This window comes from Macaca nemestrina, chromosome 4 (genome assembly GCF_043159975.1).
Source record: "Macaca nemestrina isolate mMacNem1 chromosome 4, mMacNem.hap1, whole genome shotgun sequence".
In the NCBI taxonomy this organism is placed as follows: domain Eukaryota; kingdom Metazoa; phylum Chordata; class Mammalia; order Primates; family Cercopithecidae; genus Macaca; species Macaca nemestrina.
In genome coordinates this window covers 145,809,566-145,836,535 of record NC_092128.1, presented here as the reverse complement: position 1 = coordinate 145,836,535, position 26,970 = coordinate 145,809,566, and the positions used below count along the sequence as shown (strand labels likewise).

Below are 26,970 nucleotides of genomic sequence, written 5' to 3'. Positions count from 1 at the left end.
AAAAAATAGATGTTGCCATGGTTGTGGTGAAAATGGAACACTTCTACACTGCTGACAGGAATGTAAACTAGTGCAACCACTATGGAAAACAGTATGGAGGTACCTTAAAGAACTAAAAGTAGAACTACTCTTCAATCCAGCAATCCCACTACTTGGTGTCTATCCAAAGGAAAAGAAGTCATATGAAAAAGATATGTGCACGTGTATGTTTACAGTAGCACAATTCACAATTGCAAAAATATGGGACCAAACTAAATGCCCATCAATCAACAAGTGGATAAAGAATATGTGATATATATACACCATGGAATACTACTCAGCCACGAAACAATGGCCTTTGCAGCACCGTGGATGGAGCTGGAGGCCATCATTCAAAGTGAAGTAATTCAAGAATGGAAAACTAAATGTCGTATGTTCTCACCTATAAGTGGGAGCTAAGCTGTGAGGATGCAAAGGCCTAAGAATGATATATTGGACTTAGGGGACTCGGGGGAAAGGGAGGGAGGGGAGTGAGAGATTAAAGGCTACATATTGGATACATTGGATACAGTGTACACTCTCGGGTGACGGGTGCACCAAAATCTCAGAAATCACCACTAAAGTACTTATCCATATAACTGAAAACCACCTGTACCCCAAAAAACTATTGAATTTGTAAAAATAAATTTCCAAACCCTTCAGAAAAAAAAGTACCTCTGGTTTCATGAGACTCACACCTGTGTTTCCTCAAAACCACTGTGGGCTCAACCTCTGCCTGGATTGGCTCCCATTAGGGGGACCCCGTGTGTTCCTGTCACATTTCCCTCTTTATAATTGTGATCTTTATGATTGCTGTTCATTTCCATCCAGCAAGGGTGCTGGCACCTGGATCGCCATGCAGGGTGCAGCTGCGGCCAGCTCTTCCTCCAGGAAAGAGATCTGAAGATACGTATTCTGAGAAGCCTGAATTCAACTCTACATTGAAAAATTAAGGACTGGCAACCAAAGGCTGTCACTTGTTGAAGAAAAAAACCTAATGAAGCTGAGGGTCAAGGGGCATCGGGGATAAACTGTTTTGCAAGGGTTGATGACATTAGGCAAAATAACTCTATTAAATCAGAAGTCTGCCTCTGCCAGGTAAACCTTATGAAAAGTATGCAAAAAGCTTGGTGGGAGGTGATGTTAGGGCTCCTAGAGACCTAGAGAGGTCAGCTCTAGAAGGAAATGTGCCACGCCAGTCCTCCGAGGGCACAGTGCTACAGGGCACAGGCGTTAGGGTGTAAGCTTGCCAGTCATGCTGCTGAGGCTCACATCTTGTCTCTCTCTATACCCTTGGGGAAGTTATCAAACCTTGCTCATCTTTGGTTTCCTCATCAGCCATAGCCCTGTCACCTAGGGACATTGTGAAGATTAAATGAACTAATAGTAGTATATGTCGAGTGCTTATTAGTGCCGTGTCAGGCCAAAGTTAGTGCTTAACAAATATTAGTTGTTGTTGGCCAGGCACGGTGGCTCACACCCATCATCCCAGCACTTTGGGGACCGAGGCAGGAGGATCACTTGAGGTCAGGAGTTCGAGACCAGCCTGGGCCAATATAGCAAAACCCCGTCTCTACTAAAAAAAAAAAAAAAAAAAAAAAGCCAGGTGTGAGGGCACGTGCCTGTAATCCCAGCTGCTCAGGAGGCTGAGGTGGGAGGATTGCTTAAACCTAATAGGCAGAGGTTGCAGTGAGCCGAGATCGCACCACTGCACTGCCACCTGTGTGACAGAGTGAGATTCCATCTCAATTAAAAAATAAATAAAAATAAATGTTAGCTGTCGTTGTCATGCATGGGCTGGTAGTCTGTGGTGGTGGTCATGGTGGTGGTCATGGTGGTGGTGGTGGTGATAGTGGTCTTTTTGGTTTCGTTTGTTTTGTTGTTTTTTGTATTTTCCCTAAAAAAAATAAAAAGAGAGAAAAAAAAGATTGCATAGCATCACTTTAAAAGCTGCAGCAGACAGTACCTTGTCTAGGTCCCACAGGGCCTTTCCCTGTGGGCATGGTGGTAAACTGGTGTTTAGGGACAGAGCCTCATGGAGTGAGGCTGGCTGCTGAGGACAGCCCCTCCCTATTTGGAAGGCAAAGGAGTTGGTATGATAGGAGCGTTACTGGGAAAGGACGCTAGCCGCTTAATGTGAAGACTTCTCCAGCATGTTGTGAAATGTTCTTGAGTGACATATTTTGCCCTCCTTTTTCTGACTCATTTCCCTCATCCTTCTCCTTTCCTCCCCTTCACCCCCTCCCAGCCAACCCTCCATAGTGTGCTCCGACACTGGGGATGTTGCATAAAGGGAAAATATGGCGTGTTTACAGAGAGAATTTTCAAGAAGTGTTAATTTAATATGCTAAAGTGTTCCCTTCAGCATTTTACCTTTCTTGTTGTTTTCACAAAACAGCCAAGACTAAATAATGAGCCCAGGGCTGTGCCCTTTGGTAGCGTGATAGCTCATTACCCACTAGCGGCCTCCATCTGCCCTCATGGCTGCATAGGGAGCCATTACGATTATGATGGAAATCTCAGAAGCCATTACCAAGATGCAACAGAGGGCCTACTGCAGACAGCCTAATGGACTAATTTGTAATTGGGAGAGGGAAATGAGTTAGCGAGCTGGGGCCGGTTTTGATGAGAGTGGAAGTGCGCATGCTAAATGTGATAAATGAATAGGAATGTGTGTTTGCGCAGTGGGCTCTACAAGGCTTTCCATCTCTCCTGGGGACTGGAGGCGTGCTGACAAGCCGTGAGGAGCGAGGAGGAAAGGCTCAGGGGAGGCAAGCAAGATTCAAGGAGAGTAGCTAAGGATAAATCGGTGAGGAAAACTAATGGCAGTAAAAATCCAAGGAAATGACTGCATCTGCCATTAAAGTAGTAATTAGGAAGCATTCTGTGTGCATGTCTTTAACCGTTAAAATAGGGGGATGAGTAGATGGAAGGCTGGGGCAGTGGTGGGCCAAGAGGGAAGCCCCTTGTAGAGGGCTCCGAAGGGAGAGTGTCCTCAGACCTGGTGGTCTGGGCAAATGCTGCCTGCGCAGAACAGAGCCCAGTCCAGAAACGCCACGGGCAGCCCCTCCCAGGAGCTTCTGGAACCCAGCAATGGGAAGGCCTAGCAAGCCCACAGGCAGCCGTTGTGCAAGGCAAGGAGGCCAGGCTGCAGTACCAGACCTGCAGAACATCTGTCCTTAGAGGGCTGGAGAGTCACTTCATAAGCCCCCGTGCCCGGCGCTCTAAGCTGAGGAGTGCTGGGTGCCAGCATGGCTATGGACAGATTTCTGAAAGCTGGCATTTCCTTCTGTTTGTCATTTGGCTCCCAGCATTTCATCTGCCCAGCCTGGAGAGTGCGCCAGGTGCCCTCAAGGAGGCCGGGGCTTTTGTTTCCACTCACACTGATGGACCTGGTGAAGGATAATCCCCCCAATCGGTCGGAGGCCAAATCCTGCTTGGAGCTGTCCTCATTTTCTGTTTCTTTTTGGTGTATCTTCTCAGTTCTGTCCCCTAACCTCCAAGCCCTGGTGTTCTTTCTCCTCAGTCAGACCTTCTTATCCCTGAAAGCTGCAGGCTAAGCCTTAATGGGCCTCTTTTTCCCAGCAACCTGCTGTCCTCAGCTCTTTCTCTGGATCTCACTTTTCCTCATGGGCCAGCCTGAGTTGAGCCTCAGGATCGTCCTAGCTCTCAGGATTCCTCCTGCTCCCAAACATTCTCATCTCTTTTCCTGGGAGGACCTTCCAGCCTTCCTAAATGGCCTAAGGGAAGACGCGTATCCCTTCAGGGAAGAAGGAAGCACTGGAACCAATTAACTGAGCCCCAGCCCAGGGCTCTTAGAACCCTCTCCCAAGGTGAGACAGCCACGTAGCTGACTCTGCCCTCAGTCCCACCTCGGTCCCAGGGGCTCCCTTTTCCCGTCACATTCGCTAGTACACAGGAAAAGTTCCCGTTTTCTTCACCAAGCACTGGAAGATAAGGTTTCTGATTAGCTCCCTAATGGGATGATGACAGTCCTGTTCAGCAAAACTTTATTGACAGCCTATGTGATTGATTATATGAGTGATTGATCCCACCTACTTTGAAAATGAATTTGAGGAAACCAACAAAAAACACAGATAGATTGAGACCCCAAAGCAACTCATTCTAAGGAAAAGCAATCAATAAATATATAAGGCAGAAAACATTCTTAAAACACAGTACAAATTAAAGAAAGTTATTGAGAAAAGCACCAATGCGGTTCTGCTGTGACAAGCAGTCATAGAAAAGGAACAACTGGATGAATGTTATGGATTAACGGTGGAAGCATATTATTTCATCAGGGGTAACTGACTTTTCCCATCCAGTGTCCGCTGTTAAGTATAGCATTGGTTATGTCATCCACATTCCGAAACCAAGAGCCCCATCATACAGTCCCATCAATGTTGCATAAAAGACCTAGATTTTCTGTATAAAGCTATTGCTTAGACATCCTTCAGTAAACGCCCCCAGAATGTGTCAACAACCTAGGACAAAGCCGTAGAGAGATGACAAAAATCAGGTTCCTGCTGTGCCCAAGTTCCCACCGTAGTGAGGCAGATTTATACTTGGGTGACTCTAATTCAGTTTCACAGACAGTAACAAAGCATTTAGAAAATATACAGGAGGACATCATCAACACATTTGACCAATGTTTCTTGAGTACATCCTGTGGGCAGGCACTGAGCTAATCACTGGCTAATCACAGCATTAAGTAAATGGGAGAACATGGCCCATATCCTCATGAAGCTTATGGTCGAATTCTGACCCAAGGGAGGTGTAGTGTGAGGGGAGTATTTGAGCTGAGCTGTGAAGCTAGAAGTTCATTAGAAATCAACAACAATGAGATACCCAGCAAAACCCCAAATATTTAGAAATTAAACAACATATTTCTAAAAAATCCATGGGTCAAAGAGGAAGTCACAAGAGAGATTAGAAACTATTGTAAACTAAATGAAAATGAAAATGCAACATATCAAAATCTGGCATGCAGCTAAAGCAGTTCCTCAGAGAGGAATGCTTGTGTTAGATTACATTAATAGAGGAATGCTTATATTAGAATAGAGGAAAGGTCTAAATAAATCAAAATTCCACCATGAGGAGCTAGGAATCAAAGAACACAGATAAACCCAACCTAAGAAGAAGGAAGGAAACAATAAAATAGCAGAAATTACCGAATAGAGAACAACAGTAGAGAAAACAAAGCCAAAACGTGGTTCTTTGAAAAGATTAACAAAATTGAGAAACCTGTAGCTAGGATGAACAAGAAACAAATAAAAAAAAAAAAAACCCACAAATATCAATATACCAAGAATGAAGATGTTATCAGTGCGGATCTTACAGACATTAGAAGAATCATCAGGGCAGGAGCTCGACAAGCAGAAGGGAGGTAACGAGTTGCTAGTTCTGTGTGGGTTTGCTGCGGGGAGAGAAGGAGTTGCCATAGCAGGCAGGAGCTGAAAAGACTGCTTGGAACCAGATATGAACCAGAATTGCTAGTTTCTACAGTGACCCATGACCTGTGTACACAGCCCAGTTTACTGCATCCTATACCAGCACCCTTGAGTGGTGGTCTAATGTGCATGTTAGACCATAGATGCCGAGACTGACAGGTCACCAATGGACCATAATGCCTGGCTTTCAGGGCACCTGGACTTGCTCAAAACATTGTTGAGCATGGGCCAATAAGTGAGTCTGATAGATCTGGGTCCACAGCCCCTAGAACATAAGGGGACTTTATTTCTCCCTGCCAGCTTCTAGCCTCTGATCAGTCATGCTCATAGATTTCAAAACTGACCCAATGCCATCCTGAGGCCATGATATCATCCTCACCACAGTTTATATGCTTCTGAAAATGGAGCTTTCTTTTTAAAAGATTCAGTCTGAATATTCATGGCAGAAGAAGCTTGCCAAAGCTGGCTGCTCACCTCCAGCTCCCAAGTCAGTATCAGCCTGCCATGGCTTATTCCAGACCCAGATAACACCAAGAGAGAAGGAGGATGTGGCATGGGCCAGTTTCATCCACCAGTCACAGGATGGTACCTATCAGCCATGAGGCTGTAGACAGGGTCCTAAACCGCAAAGAAAAAGCTGTCAAAGCTTAGTTTTCTCCCCCTGCTCAGATGTTTACCTGGCAGGAGTGCCTGCCGTGTCTTCATGTCTTTGTTGCTCTTTGTGCAACTGGCCTTCCTTATTCTCTCACTCTCACTCTCTCTGTCTCCGTCTTTCATCTGTCCCATTATTCATCTGAGTGTGGACTCAAAAGAGCCAGACTCTGATCCTGGGCAGGCTCCCTTTCCTTTACATCTCTCAATGTGATCATCCATAAAATGAGGGAAATGATTGTGCCATCTCATAGGCTCATGGCAAGTTAAATGACTGTGTGTGTGTGTGTATACACATAATATAAACATATATATTTATATATATATAAACATATATATATTATGTGTGTGTATATATATGGTTTTTTGTTTTTTTTTTTTTTTGAGACAGAGTCTCACTCTGTTTTCCAGGCTGGTGTGCAATGGGGCAATCTCAGCTCACTGCAACCTCCACCTCCCAGGTTCAAGCGATTTTCCTTCCTCAGCCTCCTGAGTGGCTGGGATTCCAGGTGCCCACCACCATACCCAGCTAATTTTTGTATTTTTGGTAGAGATGGGGTTTCGCCATGTTGGCCAGACTGGTCTCTACCTCCTGACCTCAGGTGATCCACCCTCCTCGGCCTCTCAAAGTGCTGGGATTATAGGTGTGAGCCACCGCACCTGGCCAAATGACTTAGTATATGTTAAAAGCGCTCAGACCAGAATCTGACACCTAGGAAGCACTAGATGTTTCACCAAATTGCAGGCCCAGGTGTGGTGTTCTTCGGCCTTCCTGGCACCTGTGTTCCTCAGGCTGACTACTCTGGATTCCTCTTCTGGCGGAAGCTCCTCCACCCCATGCCTCCCGGTGGAGACCTGCCTGTCTCGCTGCCTGCAGGCAGCCTGGCCCAACAGCAGCAGTGTAGGCACAGGGGGCGTTGCTCATGGGTGCAGCTGTTCCCTAACCCTAAGTTGAGACCTGAGGGTCTCATTGGGTCCTCCAAACTTCCAAGATTGTTTATTTAATGAATTGGTAAATTCATTAAGTATTTATTCACCTTCCCCATAGCCAGTGAGCAAATTCAGCCACACTCCCATCAGGTACTGGCTGTTCACGTTATGACACTGGTGTTGGCGAGAGGGGAGTATCTTGAAAGGGCAGAACAATTGGGGTGAGGATGGGGAAGAAGAGAGAGAAAGAGATGCCCTCAGGTGGGGAATTGAATTTAGTCAGATGATAGTAGCCTCAGGCACTTGTGTTTTACTTTTCTCAGAACATTCTCACGTGCATTCTCTTACTATATCCTTACCACAAGTCTGGGAGCTAGTTGTGGCCAAAGTGGGTATTTTCTCTAGGAACAAAAGAGCTGAAGCCCAGGAAGGCTGAAGGACTTGCTCAAGGTCACACAGCTACTTAGAGACAAAGAGGAGACCATAAGCCCAGAAGTCCTGATTCCCAGGGCTCCCTGCAGGGGACCATGTATAGAGAGTCACTGTGAACTGCTATCTGAGCAAACTACGTGACCCCCTCTTGGCAAGACGAAAGGCCTTGGCTTGGCGCAAGACCCATGGAGAACACTCCGGGCGCCCCATGCTGTGTTTTGAAACTGCCAGGGAAGAGGAGTGGCCTGGAAGTGCAGCCCCCTCTGTTGGGTGTTTCTGAGAAAGTGTTGTTCTCCTTTGCTGGATTTAATGAATAAATTATAATAACTTTTGCATTTTTATCCACATTATGCATGTTTATCTGCCCTTCCCCCATAAGCCCCCTTTCCCACTTCCACATAGTACTATATTTCTTTTCATGTTTTATCTTTGGGAACTTGCCACTGATTATTATTTTTTTTTAAAAAGCTCATTACTAGTGATTGCTGATAAAGATGCACACCTCCTCGTTTTCTAAAAATGTATATGCTCAGGACCAAAAATTCAGGAAGGCATATGTGGAAGAAGGTACATTTCCATTTCCAAAGGGAGGGAGGTTACTTTTTCGGGAGCTCAGAAAAGGAAAGGGGAAAATGTTATATGACCCCTGCTGGTATGTGAGCTCCTTGGGGGAATACATGGTTGTCTTATCTGTCTCCAGCTCTCCGAATGGATCTTGCATGCAGTAACACGTGAGTACAGTGATGGAATGCATGTACCAAGGAGCAGCTGGATGGCTGATGGGCTGGATGGCTAAGTGAGTGCATGAATAGATGGATGCCCAAGCACCAAAGTCAAACCTCATTTGGCTTGTTGTGTCAGAGAGCCTTCTCAATTAATTACTCCTCTGAATTTCACTACTATATTCTATTCTGGCCAAGTCTTGGAATTTCTTTATGTTCTAGGTGGGAAAAGATTACCTCTGTAATTCATCAAGGAAAATACTAACTTGCTCCCCCAAAGAGCTAGGGGAAAACACATTAATAGAAATATAATTGAGGAGTGACAACAAAGTCCAGGAGGAGTTAAAGCATAAGTATCAGCCTGGATGTGAATTCTAATATAAGAATTACAATTCCTATATTAGAAATTATATTAGAAACCTTTACTTTCCTGTGATTTCTGTTAGTTCATTAAGTAACCTTTCTTGGAAGGTCTACTAATTCCTTTCAAAAAAGACATTTATTTTATATCTTACTATAATATACTAAGCACTGTTATTGCTAGGGTGTTTTGAAGGGGCAGGAAATGGTATTTAAAATTGAGATGCAGTTCTAGGCAGTTAAATAAAATCCACTGACCAGCAAAAAATACGTAAAATGATAAGGCAGGAGAAGTATTCTCTGCCAAAAAGTCATCCAAGAAAATAGTAAAGATTTATGTTCAGCATCCCTGAGATTAAAATTTAAAATAAATAAATGGGGATGATACACTTTGAAATCAGCTTCCTCTTTGAACTAGGAATTCAAGACTCAGAATAAAATAGGCCTTTTCATTGCAGAGCTGATCTTCATGACCAATATTTTGTCTCCACCAGGAACATTTCGTTGAGAAGCAGGAGAAGTCATTGCTAAGAAGCTTGTCTTCTTAAACCATGAGTGATTTTCAAAGAAACAGATATCAAATTGAGAAATCTCTACTAATCTTTCCCTTCAAAGTCTAGGCTTGGGTATTTTTTTTTCAAAACTATATTTATTTTACAAATAATCAGACTCTGAAAGAGTTTTATGTCTTTTTATCACTCTTGAAAAGCATAGTGGACCTAACGTTGAATCAACCAAACACTCAGCCTCATGAAAAGCTTGTTTGGGGCCCATGGCAAGGAAAATGCCAGAATGTAGGTGCTTTAGAGACGACAGCCATAATTGCAATGAGAAGGGGAGCTGTGGCTGGCTCTGACTGCCCTGCTTCCCACATTTTCTTTTTCTTTTAACGAGTGTCTCCACGTCCCCACCGCCCCCCCTAACTCAGATCCCTTCAGTTCCCACTGCCTGCCATTTTCCCTTGCTCTGCAGCCTCCAACTCCAGTCCACTTAAGAGAACAGGCTGGAGGCTGCTGGAGGCCCTGAAGTGATTTATTGCTTTGCAGGAACTTCACTAAACTTCCCAAGTTGATTTTTTTTAGCTCTGAAAATCAAACAAAGTTCAAAAAGTAAACATTACAGGTTGACATCCCAGCCCAAAGCTGAGGAAAAATGTCTCCTGTTACATTTTTTGGCACGTAATAGAATTTATGAGCATTTTCAGTGTTTTGATTTTTTTCCCCAGTCACTGTTATTCCTTACCCCCCAGAGTTAGGTGTGGAGAGATTATGTTGGCCGGTTTCCATGGTGACACTGAAGAAAAGTAATTTTTTAAAGTAGGTTTCTACTGTGTTATTTCACATGCATGAAACATCAACATCTATGCTGTGTGGCTATTACCCCTAAACGTAAAGACACAGAAATGGTTGGAGTATTTTATATAAATAGACAAGTAGGGTGATATTTTCCTTGGTCTCGTGCCGACCCTAGTAACAAAAGTCTCTCAGTTACCCAGGGCACCTGGGAGAGAGTAAGGAACAGTTCTGCTCAGTGTTAAGCAACCTTCTCTCCTGTGAATAACCTTTTCTTTTTTTTCTTTTTTTTTTTTTTAAAAAAAAAAAAAGCTCAAGTTGAAAGTCCACCCCCCTCCTATTTAAACTAGGGACCAGATGAAAAGTTCCTTTTGGGGCTCACTGTTCAAAGAACCAGGATTAATCTGTTTTCGGTCTAGCTTACTTGGTCAACCACTGCAAGTATTCCCCTTATCTGTCCAAGGAGTTGTCTAGAATCTTCTTGCCCCAGTAAACAGTTGCTTACAGCCTCCTAGAGTGAGGTTAGTTAGGGTAAGTATATACCTTTGCAGCAGAAGTTTGGTGAAGCTCTTCCTGCCACCCCTACACATATACACACACACACCCCACACATGCACATGTTACATCAGCATCCATCACGCACCCCACTCACACATACCACGTACACAGTTGCACGCACACACACACAGTCACTTCTTGAGGCTTCAGACAGGTTGCTTTATCTAGGGCAAGTCAAAGTTTGGAAATGGAAGAGATCATGATGGGTTGTTGTGCTGTTTCCCTTACGTGTAACCATGGTTAGACTTTCTTGTTATGTAACTGAGAATACTTGGTTTTGGAAAATAAAATGGAGAGCACTGCTTTATCTTGGGAGAATAATATCATCATGCATGTGGAGAATGCCTTTAACTTTTCCAAGGTTCTTCCTACCTGTTATTTGAATTTCCCAATAATTCTGAAAGGTAGATTTTCCTGGCATTCCCCTGATTTTAAAGCTGCAGGGACAGAAGTTTGGGTTGCCCATTCATTACGGGCATAGCTGAGTCAGGGATTTAGGACCCTCAGTTTCCACCGAGGTCCCGTGTTATTATTTCAATACTTGGCATCTTCCACACAGCCAGTCTGAGAAAGCACAAGGCCTGCAGCTTCCTGGGACAGGGTCTCAGACATGCAGAAACCATCAGGAGGAATTCACTCTACTATTAACGAATGTTTACTGAGCACCTGCTACACATCAGACACTGCTCCAGCCGCAATAGTCCAAATAGTCAAGAATCCCTACATGCTGTGAGTACAAGGGAATGGTGAGTGAATGAGTAAAACACATAACGCATGTGTCAGGTGGTGATCAGTGCCAAGGAGAGAAAGAAAGCAGGAAGAGGGGTAGACAGAATGCCGGGAGTGAGAAGAAGTGGGAAGAGGTGTTACTGAGGGGTGACAGTGGAACAAAGATCTGAAGGTGCTGAGGGAGCAAGTTTTGAGGCTCTCTGGGGAAGAGAAGTCCAGGCCAACAGAAAGATCAAGGAGTGTGGAAACCTGCATGCATTGCCTTCTTGAAATCCACAGAGCCACATAGTCATTGCATGTGTGTGTGTGTATTTGAAAACTTCTTGAATTCTGAGGTTGGTACGTGGCTTTAATTTTTGCCTTAATGGCTTCCTGCACTTGGGGAGCTCTTTAATAGTGCATTCTGGAAGTAGTAATCGTCAGTCCTGGGCTGGTATCGCATTACCTGTGTGGAAAAAGCAGAATTGCTTTGGCACTGATTGGGTTTTGGGGTGGTGACTATGTTTTCCTGGTTTTTAATGCAGATCATTGAAAACATGTCAGGGCCTGGTCTCAGGTGTTTCTCTTAAATGGGGGAGAATCATGTTCTTATAAGCAGAGGGTGCAGGAAGGGACTGGGTGGGGGGTTGGTGGGCAGAAGGGTTCTTATATTTTAAATGCCAGTCAGCTGCAACCACTAGTTAACTGGAGCCTGTTCAAACTCATTTGGAGAACAGTTGAATTTTTAAAGTGCCTTTTGATTCTCTCTTTCATTTATTTTAACTGATCTGCTGGGATTAGGAGCTTGGTAGGGGAACACCAGAATGCTTGCCAAAATGTGTGAATAATTAGAGCTCCGATGATGTGTGCCAGATAGAAGGGGAGTATTCACACTTCTGATTAGATTCAGCTAAATGCAGTTGTAAATCACTGCTGCCACAGTAACAGCGCCCTGTCAGGACTGAGCACAGGAGGAGGCTCAGGGCAGTGAAGAGATGCAGAGCAGCCCCAAAGCATGAGGCTGGACCAAACCTTTGTGGAAGAGGAGGGCAAGGAGAATGGCTCCAGTCACCAGCAGCCCCCAGGACATTGGTTTTGGCATCTCTTTCAGCTCATTTCTACCGTGTTGAGTCTTGCTGGGCACTAAGGTGGCCATCAGCTCAGCAAATGCGAATGAGACAGGTCCCTGCTCTCAGGATGCTTACAGTCTCAGGGAAGGTGAATGAACAACTGTGGCTCAGTGTGACGCATGTGTCCACAAGACAGACATTGTGCTAAAGGGTCCCAGAGGAGGAATCGGGCCTGCTGAAGGGAAAGGAGAAGGGATAGGTGGAAAGGCAATCATTTCCTTCAGCGATAAAAGTTGACATTTCAGAGAGCTCAGCAAGATAAGTTAGTGGCTGGAGGAGTTCCAGGCAGAGGGAACTGCATGTGCAAAGGCACAGAGAGGCAAATTTCCACCCGGTCTAAGAGTGCAGTCCTCCAGGATGGCCAGGGAACTGGGAACAACATGGAAGAGGCTGGCGATGCAACTTGCAAACACTGCAAATAGGTTGGTTCAGAATGTGAAGGATCTCAAGTGCTCATAGGAGGAAGCTCTATTTTTCCGATTACATACCACTCCCAAGATCCCGGCCACCCCTTGCGGAGGGTCAGTTTCCCACCTCAGCCAGAGAACCCTGCCTTAGCCATAGTCATCGATAGGAATGTGTTAGTATTCTTTGGGCAGGAGAAATAAATGTTGAGAACCATTGCTCTCACCAGTGGAGAGTCTCAGGAGGTTAAGAAGGGAAGAACTATAAGATGGTTAATTTTGAAAGAAAACTGGCAGAAGCTTTGGTGTAGAATTGTTAGTTTACAGTAAGGTAGGTCTGCAGGCTCCTGAATGTAGGTGGGAGGTTATAGTCAGGTTCTGAACAAATGATAGAATCCATTTCAAGAGAGATTTCAGAGTGGAATCCAGTTGGACTTATTGAGGATGACTCCAGCTGTGTGCTGGGTTTCTTGCTCCTTTCTGAACCATCCTGGCTTGATCCTGACTTTCCTGCACATGTGGAGTGCCATAGCTCAAGATACAATGTCCTACCGAAAATAGACAGTGAGTATATGTGTTTTACAGTATTGTCCAAGAGGTGGAATCCTGGTATTTCCTAATCACAACTACACTTTTCCTCCCTCTCCAGCACTGCTCTGCTCCCTCCACCTCAGGTTGCTAAAGGTACTGGTGGTCTTAAAAAAAAAAAAAAAAAAAAAAAAAAGCAAATACCCATCTCTCACTCAGGACATCCCAGTGTATGGATGCCTTCTCTGGCCCCTCTCCTGTCCCGTTCTTGGAAGAGCAGCCTACTTTCTCTGTCCTGATCATGCAACAAGTTGCTCTGAAATCAACCAGCAGCTTGTGGTGGGAGTAAAAGCCCAGGAAAAGGAATGCAGAAGAAAAGCGACAGAATGGCATGAAACCCAAAGCAAATGGTAAAAATGAGCACCACATGGAGAATGTGGAAAGGAGAGGAAAGCATAAAAATCGCAACCACATCTGACATCCTAGAAATGGAGACAGACAAAAAAAATCTCACATGTGGCTTTCCTCAAGTCGGAAAGATTCCGCTTCTCTATTCGGGGCGGGATGAAGGAGCCTCTTTGGAAGCCGTGGGCCTTTCTCAAGTTGTTCTACCACGCCTTTCATTTCTCCCACTTTAGCCAGTAAGTTCAAGTGCTTAGAGAAATGCTTAGCCTCTAGCACCTTCTCCAGGCACAAAATAATAGGTTGACAAAATTAGTAATTTTTTTTTTTTTTGATATGGAGTCCCTCTTTGTTGTCAGGCTGGAGTGCAGCAGTGCAATCTCGGCTCACTGAAACCTCAGCCTCCCGGGTTCAAGCAATTCTCCTCCCTCAGCTTCCTGAGTAGCTGGTATTTCAGGCATCCGCCACCATGCCCAGTTGATTTTTGTATTTTTAGTAGAGATGGAGTTTCACTGTGTTGGCCAGGCTCAAACTCCTGACCTCAGGTGATCTGCCTTCCTTGGTCTCCCACTGTGCTGGAATTACAGGCATGAGCCACCACGCCTGGCCCAAATTGATACTTTCCAAAGCGTGCATGAAGGACAATAATTTGAGATGTGAGGAAAAAATCTAGAATGACTTTTTCTACTTATTTTTATCTCACCTATTCAGATTTATTTCATGAGTGTATATTTTAGAAATACATTAGTGTACTGGTATATCATTACAGCATATCAATAAGTAAAAATATCTTGGGTGAGTTAAATGATTGATTAGTCTGTTTTTACTCTGGGGGCCACGTGATCAGAATGTGTGAGGACCGGGAGAGTAGTTAGCAGTGTTACTAGCTGAAGGTGGGGACAGGAAGAATGCTCTAGAACTGTGAGTCCTTGTGGAAACAGGGGCATTAACTGGATCGACTGCCTCCTTCTAGCCTATGAGATAGCCTGTTAGCTTCCCTTGTAGCTCAAAGAGCCCCTGGAAATCAGTAGTTAGAACCCAGAGAAAGGGAAATTCTACCCATAGAAGAAATGCCCGTGTTTTCTTTGCCTATAGTCACTTTGCAGAGCCACACCCACAGGTGGCAGAAGCACAGTGGAACTTACCCTCAGGCCCCTTCACCATCACAGGCCTCCCTTTCCTGGTTTTGTTGTTCGGTAGAGGTGGTGGTGTTGCCTCCCGGAACCCTCATCCAGGCTCCGTGAGACATGCAAACATGCCCCAATGTCATGAACCTCCCCCTTAACAGCTCCTTCTCCCCTTTCTCCACAACACAAACAAAACTGTCAAACTCCATATAACTGTTATACTCTTAACTGTGGAGTCAGGAATACTGTGCTGCCTTACCTGATGCTCTTTTCATTTTTGCAGCCATCTAGCTTTCCTTTCCCCCCACCCCAGCAACCCACAAACTTGAACTCCAACCTAGTTCAACCTCAGAAATCCCATTAATGTCTTAGAGGCAGGTGACCTGGGGAGCCCTTCACTTCCACTGTCAGCGGTGTCTCCATGGCTCAGGAAGTTACCCTCCCACCCAGCCAGGCTGCTTTTCCTGTCAATAGTATTCTCCTTCCCTCCATGTCTGTTAGAACTTGACCATTAGTCAAGCTGTTCCTGAGATGTGTCTCTTCTAGAGATGTACACTGGTTAGAGAGGGAAGCATCTCCATGACTTTCCTTTCCCTGTCATGGTGACAGCAGTGTGACAGGTTTGACAGTTCCAGTTTCTAGGACCTCCAGCTGCAAGTGCTGCTTCATCCATGTGCTTATGAATTGCTTCAGGTCCACCTTGTACCCTTTCCCTCTCCAGCCATGTTTATCCTGGCTCCGTATTAATGGCACACATTCTAAATGTTGGACAAAGATAGTAGCCCTTGTGTAAGAACACACTATCAACAGCAAATGGAAGATGTTACACTTCAAGGCTACCAGTTGTCCCCACTTGTGCCATACTGAAATAGGAGATGGCCTGCATCTGTTTGAAATAAATGGAGTGAAATAATAGTTGGTGAGTAGAGAGTCCTGAAGGCAGTGAACCATGATGGAATCAAGGATCTCTTCCTGTTAGAGTGACTTTTGCCCACTGCTTCCAGTGGTGCTTGTAGAACTCAGGATCTCAAGGATATTTTGTGTCCCCTGCAGAAAAGTAGCAATGCAGGTTGTTCACATCCAGAGGTCATGACGCCCAACAAACTTTGTTTACAGCAGCCCAGGCTCAGTGAGGTGTATAGTGGGAAGGGCCCAGTACCACATGGGCCAAGAGGCACTCATTAACTTCCTACCCAGTTGTAAGCATTAGGAAGTTCCATTCAGGCAAAGTACTTACAGCAAATATCACAACTATGGCATAGTCCTGTTCTGAAGCAGATGTGTTTTACAAGTGAAGACTTCAGGAAACAGCCAAAGAAGACGTGATCTTCCCTCAAGACATCATTGTTTGTCAGTAGAGGAGTATTGGGCATTTAGGGTAGACTGCTCCCACACATCACAAAACACTTAGCAACACTGCTTTGCCCATTAAATACCAGTATCCTTCACCATCACCTTGACTCCTGAAACACAGTCCCACACAGTTGCAGGTGCTCCCCAGGGTGGGGAGGAAAGGAGCGCTTCCTCAGAGGGAGAACCAGGGGAGATGAGGTAGCAGCACCCATAGGTTTGCCTGTGCACTGCGTGCAGCTAGTTGGTTATTTCACCCAGACTCTTGATGATTCAACACATTTTGGAGAAAGAAAGTTGGTCCCCAAAAGAGGCACCTGACTGGCCCAATCCACTGTCACATGTTAATGGTTGTCACATGACAGCCACTTGCTGGATCTGTTCATGTCACCAAATAGTCACTGTCTAATTAGACTTAACAAATTCTAAGTGTGGCATTAGATTTACAAAGTCAGTAAACTGTGATGTGTGCCTGTGTTATCTTTCATGATCTGACAGATCATGTTTGAAAATTGGCCCAAGCTGGGCCCAGTGGTTTGTACCTGTAATCCCAGCTACTTGGGAGGTTGAGGTGGGAGGATCACAACATCCTGGGAACAGAGCAAGACTCCTGTCCCCCGCCCCCCCCCTTTTTTTTTTTTTTTTTTTTTTTTTTTTTGAGATAGAGTCTCCCTCTGTTGCCCAGGCTGGAGTGCAGTGGCTTGATTATAGCTCATTGCAGCCTTGAACTCCCAGCCCAAGCAGTTCCCCCCTCTCAGCCTCCCAAGTAGCTGGGACTACAGGTGTGCACCACCATGCCCTGCTAATGTTTTAAAGTTTTTGTAGAGATGAGGTCCTGTGTTCCCCAGGCTGGTCTCAAACTCGTAGGCTCAAGTGATCCTGCCATCTTGGCCTCCCAAAATGCTGAGATTACAGATGTGAGCCTACTGCACCCAGCCAAAAATTGTTTTTAAAAAGAAGGAAAAAAAAATTGGCCAAAATGCAGAGAAAAGTTTGACTATCAATACAGCATTACTTTTTTGAAGAATACACATCATTTTGGTTTTATTTTACATCAACCATCTCCCCTCTGCTCAAGATTTGAGGTTGCTTGTTAGCTGAACTACCTGGCAATGAATTTGTAATTGAAACAAAAATTTTGAATTTTTGAATATGAGAATTTCATTAATAAGTCATGAATTGTAAGCTTGGGTATGAAAATCTTTATAATACTTTTCTCTTTAGTGAGACATTTCTTATCTGCCGTCTTGCAGGCTGCTGCACAGGAGCTCGAGTATATAGATTTGTTGTAAATTAAATATTAAAGCTTTATAGGCTATTTTTATTTCCTTCTGCTTGCATTCCTTCCTCCAGCTCCTAATAGCCACATGCCCAGTCTTTAAACGGAGCCAGGTTTAGAGAGGTCTAATGAAGAGGGTTTACTGAATGGGGAAAAGGGCAGCCACCGTGACCCCATATCACACCTTTGCCACACAATCAGAGGCCTCTGTTGAAGCTGTTCTGGAAAATATCTATTCTTACCAGAAGCTGTCCCGCACTGTCAGTGAAAAGACATTAGGTGCAGGTGTCAAACATGACTAATGAGGCATGAGGAGTCGACAGCAAAATAACAGAGATTATGGGCAGAGAGGACTTGCGGATGAAATGTGAATAGCAGTGTAGATGTGTGAGTGACGCAGGAAGGAAGGGGAACAGCACCGAGAACAGTAGCTGTCCCAGTTGCAGGAAGGTTGGACAATATCAATTACTTGTTTGGTATCTTCTCATTTCATATAGTGAGTTGGACAAACATCTAATGTTTTCCTCTTGAAATTGTGAGTTCCTGCAAGTGTTTGGGGCTTGGTGTCCACGCTTCTGTAATCTACTAAGACAAGCCAGAATCTTTTTCTGTTTTGATATTTACACAGGTTTTGTTGTGAAACTGTCAGGAAGGATGAGGCATATTTCACTCATTAATTTTCATTGTCATTAAAACATCAGAGTCACAGTGCAGTATCCTGCTATTCCGGGGCCCACAGGGGCTCTGATTGATACATTCTGACTTCACAAAGGTTGTAATCTAAATGGAAGAGGCTTGAAAAAGAAGAAAGTATGATTAGTTGTACTCGTGTCAAAAGCTACCTCTGAACAGACCAATATGCTACAGCAGTCAGAGATTTCAAGAGAGGTAGCAGGGCCTGAGACTCAAACTCAGTGAATCTTGCTTCACTAGATGTGGAGTCTGCCTTTGGTGGCTTCGCAGTGCCTGGCCCTGAGCCTCCACCCACTCAGCGCTCACTAGAGGACTGTAAGCATATTTCTCTGCATTCGCTAGCCTCCGGGAGGTCGATTTTTACCTCATGGAGGTGAATTTTAAAGACTTCCTTTTTGGATGAGAAAGAGAAGTCCGGTTGAGAAGGAGCAGAAACACCATGAAACCAGGTGGGTGGTGGTTTCCCTTCCTGGTGCTTTTAACCAGTTCTCCCAGAGTGGAGATAAACATGAAGTTAATATGGGGAATGTTGATCATCCTAAATGCAGCTCCAAATGATAGACCCAGGACAGGTTTCCAAACAGCTGTTATTCAGATTAGAGGCAAGGACTTGATGTATTGCTCCCATTAGAAAGTGTCCTAATGGAAAGGGCCTGCACTTTCTCCTGGCCCCATCTGAATTAAACAATTGGAGTATTTTAAATCAAGGGTCATAAGTGTCAACAAGATGGAGAGCTTTGCCTCTCGATTAAAAGAGGCTTGTAAGTTACTTAGGAAGTTCCTGCCGACACAGATTGCACGTGGCTCCTCTGAACCATGGTTATACCCAGGCTAAGTCCAGCTGTTGTCCTAAGAAGGGAGCAGGCCAGCTCAGACAGAAAACGCAGCTGGGGAATTTAAGTCTCACATGCCAAGATCCTGCTAATCAGAGGGTTTAGGGGAGGTAGGACATTTCACGTTTCTCTGCCAACTTGTCCCCAAGGTAGGGACCACAATCCTGGCAGGCTGGGATAGGGACCAAAGTGGCACTTGCCTTTCATAATGTATTTGTGCTTGTTTCCATATCAGTAATGTCTTAGTTCCTTATCAGGTTAATTACCACCCCCCCCTTCTTTCCAGGCTCCGAGTAGAAGTCATGCTCCAAGACCAGGCACTGGCCTTGAACGTGGTGCCTCCTCCTGGTTTGTACCTGGTTTGAGATCATCTCAGGCACAGAGCACTGGAACACGGGGAGCCACATGGTCCCAGGTGCAGGCTGAGCCAAGCACAATCCCTGGGGTGTCTTTTTCTCCCCTGGGACTGACATTAAAGGTGCAGGAGCCAATCAGGATCATAAGAGAAGGCTGAAGACTTCCCCAGATTGAGAGGAGAAGAGAGGAAGAGCAGGGCAAGGGGGTGGCCAGGAGCAAGAGAGCAGAGCCTGAACAGCAGTAGCGAGGGTGATGCGTCTGGAGCTAGAGGGACAGATGTCTCTAGGTAGATGCCCTTATGGCAGCGCTTCTGGAGAGAGAAGAAAATCCCAGTAATATTAACAGGGCTGCAACAAATGAAAATTGGAAAATAAACAGATGGAACATGCCTCATAGTTTAGCTTTTATCATCAATAATTCTGAATCTGCAAGTGAATATGGCTAACTGTAGTTCAAACCATCTGCCTATTACTGCCTCTCACTTGAAGAGACTGTGTTGCATCCCACTCTCCACCAAGACTGAGAGGAAGGGAGGGAGGGAGAGGGAGAGAGAATAATTATTCTCAGCTGTTCTGTCAAAACAGACACGTGCTTCGCGCCCAGTGTAAAGGTCAACTGCAGATGGACACCATCTATCTCTAGAGAGGGCAGCCAGCAGTCACACGCTGCTGTCCTGGGCTTGTGGGGACCCCTTCTGGCTGCCCTTCTGAGTTCAAATGTAAGCATCTAACAGGCAGGCTCTGTTGTTTATTTCGGGGCTGGCGTTCAGCAGTTTCTTATCTATATGGGGGAAATTAACTCAGGTACGTGTATGGTGTGTCCCAACCTACTCTGGGCCATGCAGAGTCACCCTCTGTGCGATTCAAGTCTTCTGGAGGCTCATCTGGGGTCCAGAACAGCACTGTGAGAGGTGAAAGGACAGAGACACACAGAGAGCTCAGAATCTGGGGAAGCCCGGCTCTCCAAGACAGGGACCACTGATGCTGAGTGAGCACCAGCCCAAATCAGACCTGGTCTTCACCACCACGCTCTTTTGGAAAGTGAACATTTTATTCAGAAGGCAATATGGTAAGAACCTTGAAGAAATAAGTGTAAATGATAAATCATCCACAAACTCAGTTTTAGCCTATCTTGCCTTGCACGTTCCCTCTTGCAAGACTAACCTGAGAAACACAGAATCAAGCCTTTATCATTTGGTAAATTGTTTCATCAGGAATACTGGGCCAAGCACAGTGGCTCACAACTGTAATACCACTGCTGTGGGAGGCTGAGGTGGGAGGATCGTCTGAGCCTAGGAGTCTGAGGCCAGCCTAGGCGAGACCACATCTCTACAAAAATTTTTAAAATTAGGAAAAAAAGAAAGAATACCATATCTGAGGTGCAGATGAGTGTGCAAGTAATTCTTTTTCTTTGTTGTTTTAACGTGACAGCAGCTTTTTTATGGAGCTTCCCTGAACATTATAAAAAGTAACTAAGGCCGGGCACAGTGGCTCACACCTATAATCCCAGCACTTTGGGAGATTGAGGTGGGTGGATCACCTGAGGTCAGGAGTTCAAGACCAGCCTGAGCAACATGGCGAAACCCTGTCTCTACTAAAAATACAAAAATTAGCTGGGTGTGGTGACGGGCATCAGCTACTCGGGAGGCTGAGGCAGGAGAATCGCTTGAATCCCAGAGGTGGAGGTTGCACTGAGCCAAGATTGCACCATTGCACTCCAGCCTGGGTGACAGAGCAAGATTCGGTCTCAAAAAAATAGAAAAAGTAACTAAGACAAAAACCAACCCAAAATACTTAAGATGGGGCACTTGAAAAGTGCATGTGTATACGTATGTATGTGCATGTACCTCATATAGGCATGTATGTGTGGACACAAATACCAAAAATATTCCAAAGACTTTTAATTTTTTAGGTGTTGACTACTGTTTGTTCATAGCCCAGTGGTGTTAACAAGCAGTAGATTGTTAGTGACAATCGCACTCTCTCCAGCACTTACGGCAGAAGGCTTGATTTAATCGAAGAGCTGTCATTTATTATTCTGTTGTGCAATTCCATGGGGGTAGCTAACTGATCAAGCTCTGGCTACGGGGAGCAGAGGGCTTTTTTTTGTTGTTGTTATGTCTAAATCCTCAATACAAATTGCAGTATTTCTGGACTCCCAGTGGGACCCATTAGAGCCTGTGGGGCATTAACGATCATTAATAGTGCTGTCAAAAAGGAGGGGGGTAGGGAGAGAAGGAAAGAAAGGGAGGGAAGTGAAGAAAGGGAGGGTGCAGAATAGCAGCCAGGGAGAAGTGTGGCTTTTTTCAGAAATGGAAAATTAATACATCTGCTTTGTTCACAGTGCCGAGCATTTGATGTTTATTAGCAGGCATCTTAATTTTGCAGATTAATACCTCTTACTTCCACATATTGAAATCCTTCCGTTGCCTCAGATCCTTCTTCTCTTTTCCTCATCGTTTCCTCTGCCTTCCCAAAATCTTTCTCTCCCCAGTAGTCAGTCCTGAATCTCCAACTCCAAAAATGAGACAGAAAAGGACTGAGAAAATATGAGTGGGGAGAGTGTCTTCATTCAGAACAGAACGTGTGCGTGTACACACATACACTACGGTTACAGTCATAATTGGCAATCTTGCCTGTGATATCCCATTAACTGTGGTTCCTTTTAAGCATTTAACTGTATAGTTAATAATCAGGTAGAAATGTTTTAATCACTTACTAACTAGCATGCTTATCAGTGTGATGGAGAAAGGGCAAGGTATTAATTAGTTAGGATAACATGCTAATGTTTGCATTTTAAGACTTCTACTATTTAAAGCAAGGAAGACCCTGACTTGGAGTCTTATTCAGAACTGAAGCCTTTTTCTTGAATTTTTGTTCTCTCCAAATTCCCTATCTATGCTAAGCTGACTCGCCTTTTGCCTCCTTATGGTTGCATATTTTTCTCCTCTTTGTATTTTTTCTTTTAGTCTCAGACTCTTGAGATCTAGTCTTCTACATTAATGACATTCTCAAACCATAGAAAGGAATTTTCGCACAGTAATGATAGGTGCGCGTTACACTTTCTTTCTTCACAGCAATAAGTGCCATTACTTCTTTCAAGTGTTGAGTACCTGTGATGTGCTGGGCACTGTGCTTGACACAGGGAATACAGTGGAGGGAAGAAAGAACCAAGGCACCATTCCTGCCCTCATGGAGCTTCTGCTATGATGGGAGAGAGACTTGGGAATCCCACAAGTCCATTTAGAATCACAACCATGGTGTATGGGAGAGGCACTGGGACTATGAGAAATTATAAGTTATTCTGACTTAGGGAGGAAGCTTGGGAAAGTACCCCATGGAAGGTACAGTTGAGCAGATAGAAAGGAAAAACAGATTGGTGATTACTTTGTTCCAGGAACCATGTTAAGTATTTTTGCATGAATTATTTCATTTAATCCTTATAACAGTTCTAGAATATAGGGAGGATTCTTTAGTTTACAGATTAAACTTAGCTTTAAAAGAGAATGAGCTGCTGCCTGTCTGGCCCACGGTATAAGCCTACTGCACAGCTCATTGATGAATGAACCCCAGGTACGGAGACTCTGACCCTTGGATGGTAACTCTTCCATCTTCTCTTTTTCATGTCTTTTGACATTTTTGAGCACAGATAAACCAGGCTGAGCGATGGAGCCATTTAACTCTTACCAAGGACTCAGAATGGTGTGGGTGCTGTGCACATATTTGAGACAAAGCCATTAGCTTCCCAAATTGAGCAAAGCAGATACAAAAAAAGTGAGCAAGACTCTCAGCCTACAATCTCTAGTGTGGAAGAAATACCCTGTTTCTTTGCTTTCTTACATCAACTTCATTTTCTACTTGAAACTGTACCCCTAAAGGGACCTCCCATTTAAGTTGTTCCCAGTGTATCCTATATCCCAAGAGTTGTATCCGTGTTCTGTGTCTTTTTGCCGAGGGATGTTGAAGGCTGGAAGTCCGCAAGGCCTTAGGTCCCCCAGATCACTGTGGGGAGACCCCACATCCCATTCCTATGAGCCACCAGAAGCCTGGTGTGGCCATTTCTCCTGGAAACTTGCTTCCTCCTGTGAGCCATTCCAGAATAGGGTGTGGGGCCCTGGTGCTCTGACATCCACAGCTTCCTCTCTGCTTCTCCATTCTGGGTGAATCTTTTCCTAGTCTTAGTAAAGCCCTTCCCCATATCTTAGGCACTACAATTCTTTTTTTGTTTGTTTGTTTGTTTGAGACGGAGTCTCGCTCTGTTGCCCAGGCTGGAGTGCAGTGGCGCAATCTGGGCTCACTGCAAGCTCCGCACCCCAGGTTCACACCATTCTCCTGCCTCAGCCTCCCGTGTAGCTGGGACCACAGGCTCCCGCCACCACGCCCGGCTAATTTTTTTTTTTTTTGTATTTTTAGTAGAGACGGGGTTTCACTGTGTTAGCCAGGATGGTCTCGATCTCCTGACCTCGTGATCTGCCTGTCTTGGCCTCCCAAAGTGCTGGGATTACAGGCATGAGCCACTGCGCCCGGCCCGCACTACAATTCTTTACTTAAACTTTATCTTTCTCATTCCATTAGATTTTCATGGCCATTGAACTTAGCAACTGAAGAAAACTAGTTTCCCTTTCCTATAGAGCAGAGAGAGCTTTAGTAACCAAATGTTCCTAGGAGGAGTGGGGAAACATTTTTATTTTCATTCCATTAACACAGCAGTTCTCAAAGAGTGGCCCAGGTACCTAAGGGGGATCCCCAAGACCCTGTCAGGGGTTCTCCAAGGCCAAAACTATTTTCCCAATAGTAAGACATTATTTGCCTTTTTCACTTACTATCATTCTCTCACAAATACATGGTGGAGTTTGCCAGAGGCTACATGACATGTGATTTAAAATATTGAATGCAAAAGCAAATATGAGAATCCAGCCATCTTCTAAACCAGACATTAAAGAAATTTGAAAAAAAGTAAAACTCACTAATTTTTTTGTTTTGAAAAAGTTATTTTTATAAAAATGTATTTAACAGGTAATAGGTTTGTTATTGTTATTTTTAAATGAATAAACGTTTTACAGTTTTCTCAGTTTTTTATTTATTTATTTATTTATTTATTTATTTATTTTGAGATGGAGTCTCACTGTGTCGCCCAGGCTGGAGTGCAATGACACGATCTTGGCTCACTGCAACCTCCACCTCCCAGGTTCAAGTGATTCTCCTGCCTCAGCCTCCTGAGTAGTTGGGATTAAAGGCACCCACCACTATGCCCGGCTAATTTTTGTATTTTTTGTAGAGACGAGGTATCGCCATGTTGGTCAGGCTGATCTGGAACTCCTGACCTCGGGTTATCTGCCCGCCTCAGTCTCCCAAAGTGCTGGGATTACAAGCGTGAACCACTGTGTTCAGCCTTTAATTTTTAAGTAGCAAACGCAAAAGCCTTTTGGAAGTTCTCAAAAAAATTTAAGAGTATAAAGGAGTCCTGAGGTCAAAGCGTTTGCAAACTGCCACAGCAGAGCAAAGGAAGAAAAGAAGAACCAAACAGTCAGATTTCCATAAAAAATCCACCATGCCACACCGGCAATTTCCAAATGTGGAAACTGGATTGTGTCATCCAGTGAGAGAAACTGTTACTTGGATACTTTGGCCCTACCTCTCTAATTTTTTTTCCTCAAATTTGAAGAGAGCATAATAAAACAACCTCCTAAATCCAGGTAATCACACATCCCAGTTTCCCTGGAACAGCCCCAACTTCTGTATGCCCTTTGTCTTGTCATAATTTTTTATTTTATTTTTATTTTTTCATTTTAAACTTTTTTTCATTTTAATGAATTTTTTTTTGTTTTTGTTTTTGAGACAGAGTCTCACTCTGCGGCCCAGGCTGGAATACAGTGGCACGATCTTGGCTCACTTCAACCTCCACCTCCCAGGTTCAAGTGATTCTCCTACCTCAGCCTCCCAAGTAGCTGGGATTACAAGCATGTGCCACCACACTCAGCTAATTTTTGTATTTTTAATAGAGACTGGGTTTCACCATGTTGGCCAGGCTGGTCTCGAACTTCTGACCTCAAGTGATCCCCCTTGCCTTGGTCTCCCAAAGTGCTGGGATTACAAGCATGAAGCACCACACCTGGCCTGGCCTGTCATAATTTTTAAGCGCTCTCACTTTCACTCTCGAAAGTGTCCCAGTTTGATTGATAAATTAAAGGTCAGCCTACATGAACCCCACCCAACTTCATGAGCTTATAAATGACAAAGTACCAATCTTTCTATGGTCCGGAGAGTCGAGAAAGCAACCCATTTGGATTGACTGGCTGGGATGTGGCAGAGAGCATGCATTTAATTTGTCTGTGACCCTTTCCTGTTTCAGCTGTGAATATAGGTCCCCACGTTGATCTCAGCTAGGGAATTGGGTATTTACCATCAAGGCAGTGGTGAACCGGGTGGGCCTCCCACACAAAAAGCTCACTGGCAACTAGCAATCCAGATGGCGCACATATCCATGTGATATTGGCCACATAGAGGCCTTTGCGGGGCTTTTTTTGGACATTGCTAAGCCTGCTGAGTCTAAGATTTCAAATGCTGTTTTGAGCTACTTGATTCAGAGGTGAAGCCAGACCACTTGGAGGGAAGTGTGAAATTCTTTGGAGTTCTTCAACTCACTTGTGACTCTATAAAAATTACCCGGGGGCCAGAAGCAAGGAAGGAGGTAACGCTTCAAGTGGCCCTTCTGCCTCCACAGCACTTTTCAGATTAGGCAGTGACAGGGACTGGGGAACTCTCTTTCCCTCCCGCCCTCAGTAGGAAAACATCGAAACATCCATAGTGTCAGCTGACATGATTTGGGGTGAGCTTTAAAGGACTAAAGGACTCCCCCCAGAAGGCTGAGATCCTTGTTAAGCAAGGAACTTTCATCTCAGGTTCTAGGCTCAGGAGCATGGAAATTGGAATTCTTTTTAATTGACCATATGGTTAGTTTTGCAGCTTTGCGAAGCTATAAATCTTTGGTGGAGTTGTAACCTAGCAGAAATGTCACCAGAGGAAAATTTTTTTTTTAACTTTTTCCTCTTGTTTCTTCCCAAAACTCACTTAAAGAAAAAAAAAACAAAAAGCAAAACAAAAAAAAAACCATGCAGCTTTTGGTATATACACACTGGTGAGTGAAGTGGAGGGGGGCTAGGTCTTGGACAAGTGAGCATGGCAGGGTTCTATCAGGCAGATCCAGCAGTTCCAGCCCCATTCTGAGAGCTCACAATTTAGCTTTTGCTGGTGCCAGCAATTACAAAAGGGGCCTACTCAGCTTTAAGCACTCAAGTGTTGATGGACAAAGTGCTAGTTTAACAGATCTGCGTAATGGGGAACAGGTGAATAAATACAGGATTAGTGCGCCCTTTACAGTAACAGCCTTATTATCACATGTTATGTGGGGTTTTTGCCTCCATTTGACAACTTGGTTGTGTAAAAAATTTTAAGTAACACAACAGAGAGGAAACCCTTCATAACAAAGCACCGAAACAATTAATCAAGATTTATGAAACCTCTGGGTAGTAGTGGTGTGTCAACCAAAGTGGCTATTTCTGATCAGACCCACAGCCTCCTAAATGAATAAATGGAGAACACAGCACCAGAAGTCACAGCCTCCATAAGTGGTACAATTGTTTTCCATAATTGAAGACAGCAAAAGCCTGTGTACGATCAAAGACCATTCCATTAGGAGAGTGAGGATGTAATAAGGGGACGGATTTGAGTCTGCCCAGCCTGGAAG

At 44.5% G+C, this 26,970-nt stretch overlaps 1 protein-coding gene and 1 long non-coding RNA gene across 14 annotated transcripts in view; both read left to right on the top strand.

Moving 5' to 3' along the window:
- LOC105466343 (activator of transcription and developmental regulator AUTS2) overlaps positions 1-26,970 on the top strand; it is a 1,205,160-nt gene that overhangs the window by 895,109 nt on the left and 283,081 nt on the right. The window lies entirely within an intron of this gene.
- The window catches only part of LOC139362481 (uncharacterized), a 41,243-nt gene that overhangs the window by 14,013 nt on the left and 260 nt on the right, over positions 1-26,970 (top strand). Inside the window, exons 2-3 of one of the 2 annotated variants that reach the window (XR_011621601.1) lie at positions 850-18,483; positions 19,154-26,970. The exon at positions 19,154-26,970 is cut by the window's right edge and continues 260 nt beyond it. This is a non-coding gene — a long non-coding RNA (uncharacterized lncRNA). Of the gene's footprint in view, positions 1-849 lie in introns of both variants that reach the window. The other variant, XR_011621600.1, reaches the window with a different exon arrangement.